At 49.2% G+C, this 3,917-nt stretch overlaps 1 long non-coding RNA gene across 2 annotated transcripts in view; it reads left to right on the top strand.

Moving 5' to 3' along the window:
• The window catches only part of LOC102888468, a 19,248-nt gene that overhangs the window by 3,702 nt on the left and 11,629 nt on the right, over positions 1-3,917 (top strand). The gene's annotated exons all lie outside the window — the stretch shown is intronic.

Raw genomic sequence — 3,917 nt, 5'->3', positions numbered from 1 at the left:
TTGACAAAGGAGGTGTTGAAAGAAGCCAATCCTCTCTACCTCTAAGTCTTAGCTACTCCAGAAATTCTGATACTTAGAAATCCTTCCAGATTTCGCTGGTGGCCTTTCCTGGGTGTGGTGGGGGCAGAGGGGAGGAGGAAGCTCTGAGCTGCTTCTCTAGGTCTCCTTCAATGCCTCTTTGCCCAAAGCTGAGCTGTCTGAACTCTCCGAGATGGTCGGGATTTTGTCCCCTACTCGGTGTAGCAACAGTTTGGCCCTCCTGCATGGAGTTGATTCCGCTGCCAGGCCAGTTTGCTACTCTCTGTGCGGGATGGTAAATATTTGGCCTGTCTCAGTACTTACACACAAAAGAACACGCTCTTGATTTGTGACAGGTCCGTGAAAGAGCTGTCTCAGAAGTAAGGGATCAGTTTGGGTTCCATGAAGCGTTTCTCTCGAAGCAGTTTAGGGTAAGGGCCATGAAGGCAGACTTTGGATCCAGATGTGCTGGAGTTGGAGTCCTAACTGCCACTTGCCAGCTGGGTGGCCTTTGACAAGTAACTTCTCTGTGCCCATTTCTTCCCTTGTGAACGAGTGTTATGATACCTACCTTGTAAGTCTGTGGTGAGGCTTATATGAAAAATGTAGGCACAGCGCCTGGCACACAACAGTAGACCTTTGACTGGTAGTCCTCATCTCTTCGGCTCTTATTTTGAATCTGCCTGTGTATATGTGCTGGTTGAAAAGGGTGCAGAGTGATTGAGATCTCCGGCTTGTGGGTCTCTTGCTTGCTAGCTTGTGGCCTTGGGCAAGTTACCTAACCCACTGGCAACAGCAGCTTTGTAGTAATCATAAGGCTGGGATAATGTCTGGGAATCCCTTCCCTTGTCTGAATCTCAGTTCTCCAGTTTTTATTGCTCACCAACCATGTGCCAGGGACTGAGCCAGGCTGAGGTTCCAACCTTGGGTAAGATGGGCATGGCCCCTCACTGCTCACTCTGATTTATACCCCAGCTCTGAAAGCAGATGAGGAGTATTGTGAATCCTCTTGTGGTGGCTGAGGCTGAGACTGGGAGGGGCGGCGGGGAGAGGTTCCCTCAGGACCTCACAGCTGCCTTTGGTGCCGCAGGAGGCAGATGCCCAGCCCTCTGGGTACAACTGGCTACCACGTTGGGAGCCAATAAACGTGAGCTGTGAACAGGAGGTGGATGGGCCTGGATTAGTCAGCAGAGTGCTTAAAGGAACCCTGGGTGTGCAGATGTGGCCATCTCATACATCTGCTCTGTAGTGCAGTCAGCCTGAAAGGCCCAAAGACTCCGATTCTAACACTGAGCACATTTCACGAAAGGTCCCCAGGAAAGGTGAATTGCCACAACTGCTCTTGGCTTGCCTGCTCATTGACCGAGTGGGCAAGCTAAACACACTCTAGTGGGACCAGTCAAGCAGAGTACAAAACCAGGAGGGGTAGGGGAAGGAAATAATTCAGTATTCCAAAAAAAAATGCTAAAGAGTGATTATCGCGTGGGGGGGGGGAATCAATTTCATTGGCCTTCCTTACACTTTTTTTTTTATAGCTGAGAGTTTTTATTTTTGAATTTCAAACTGGAGGTGAACATAGACCATCATCTTTTCAGTGCTTCAGAGCCATCAGTAGTCCTAACTGACCCTGGGCAGTGGGCAGTGCATAGAAACAGAGCAGGTGACTTCTCACCCACTGCACAGCTCCCTCCCACCTTCCTCTGGCACAGTCTGGGGAATTTTGAAATCACCCTGTAGCCAGACCCCTTGGGTTAGCTGCCCAGGGGAACTGGGGAGGGAGGCGCTATGTGGAAAGAACCATCGCCTGATTTCAATCTCAGTTCTGCCACTTTGGGCCTGAGAGCCCCCTTCTATGTCAACTGGGGGGTTGGCCTGAATACAGTGTGCACCCCTGTACAATCTTCTAAGATTCCGAGCCAGGAGGAGCAGAAGAGGGCACAAGGTTGGAACCTGGGCCTGTGGTTTGGAGGGGTGGGAGGGGTGGGGGAAGGATTCAGAGATGTGCAGCTGGGAAATTTGGATCAATCTATGAAGATTTTGTGGTTCATTCTCATGAAACTCACTTCCTCTCACTGGATTTCTGCCCTGGGGTGTGTGGGGTTCAAGGGAAAACACTGGCTTCTCCTTCTTGGTGACTAAGGCTTAAATTCTGGTCTTTCTAAGCAGACGTTTAAGAAATAATCCTCCATCTCTCCATGTCCATTGTAAGGTAGACCTCCTCCCCCACCTTCTAAAAATGATTAAAACTGCATCGCTGCTTATCTGTTGATGGCACCTGGCTTTGACTGGTGGAAGACAGAAAATGCTTTCTTGCTTAAAGCGGGCATTGGGGAAAGGGCGTTGGCTTTGCAATTGGAAATCTGGCTCTCCCGTGGACTAGCTGGGTGACCTTGGGCCAGTGATGTGCCCTCCTGAGACTCAGTTTCCCCATGTGTGATAGTACATGTCCACTTTGTAGGGCTTTATGAGAATTACATGAGAATACCTGTGTGAAACGCTGGCCACGTGGTAGTGGGGAGTACATACATGGTAGCTGTTCTCAAGTAACATCGTAGTTCATCCCAGGGCCTGTGGAACCAATGAAGAAACCCCAGTGAGGTCAAGGAAGGATAACCTGAGCCTGGCAAGCCTGCTTGCTGGCTTAGTATCTGGAGAGAAAACATTGGAAGAAAAGTAAGTCCTCGCCGTGTGTGCTGGGGGAGGTGGGGAGTTCCTATTTCTTCAGGGAGACATGCCTGGTACAAGCTAAGAGGGACAGGAGGTGAGGGGTGGCTGAAGTTGTTCACTTTTCCAGGAGTGAGTGCATACAATCACTGTGCTCCAGCGCATCTCAGGGGACAGGTTAGTGGGAGAGTCCGAGTAACGTTCTCTTGGATTTCTTTCTCCTGAGCTCGCTGTTGTAAGCTTAAGAAGATGAAAAAAAATTTTTTAAAGAAAATGCGTCCTTGCTCTTGGAACTTCTAAAGCAACAAAGCAGACATATGGACACAGGACTTGCCTATAAGCAAAATGTTGGTCTCCAATTTACCTGGCCAGACCACTGTATATTGGGCGAAAGTCAAACACTTGCTCCCAGCTGGTCAGTGTGGAGGGTTCACCCTTCTCTGGCCTGCTTCTCTCTCCCTCTGCCCCTCCTCCTATGTCTGGTGATAGCAAGTGTTCATTGTGGCTCAGGTCTGGGCGCATGCTAACCTTGGCCAGATCGCTGAATGTTAAACCATCTGGCAAAATATCACATTTCGACAATGGGCCTTTTCTATATAGATGGGAATAGAGGGGGGCAGTGCCAGGGTACTGGAAAACCACTTAAGCATTGACAGTGGACAGGGGGCAGGGTCTGGGATCCTGACTTTGAATGTAAGAGGTGGGGATGGAGCAGGGAGTCGCTCCTTAAAATAGAAGTAGGCCAGAAAACCAGCACCTTCTCTTAACAGAGCCTGAGTGGCGGAGGGGGCCGATGCCAACCTACGCTGGCATCTTTCCTTTCGTCCTTTCGGTGGATTTTGTTGTAATTAGACAAGCCGTGACAAATATCCCATTGCCCTTTGGCTGGGGAGTTGTGAAGAGTCCTGCCTGGAAACCCAGCCTCCTTCACTTGGGAGCCATAATTAGGCAAGGGAACAGTTCACGGGCCCTTGATTCAATAAAGACCCTTTTATGATGTTGGTTTTTCCCAGAAAAATAATACCACTTTGCCCCGTTTATTGCATTTAGATGTGTAATCATATTAGACTAAGCAGCCCGGGGGACCAAAGTTACGTAGTTAGAGTTTTCACCAAAGCCTGTTACCCTGTCTTCAGAGGAAAACAGTGTCCTCAGTAAAAAAGAAAACAAGGACCATTTTTGAGGAATTTCTCCCTTGCCATTTAAAGGAAAAATGCTTCCATCAGGGTGAGAAG

The sequence above is a fragment of the Pteropus alecto genome, unplaced genomic scaffold (assembly GCF_000325575.1).
Source record: "Pteropus alecto unplaced genomic scaffold, ASM32557v1 scaffold98, whole genome shotgun sequence".
Lineage (NCBI taxonomy): Eukaryota > Metazoa > Chordata > Mammalia > Chiroptera > Pteropodidae > Pteropus > Pteropus alecto.
Note: the sequence above shows the minus strand (reverse complement) of the source record. Positions and strands in the feature narration are given on the sequence as shown.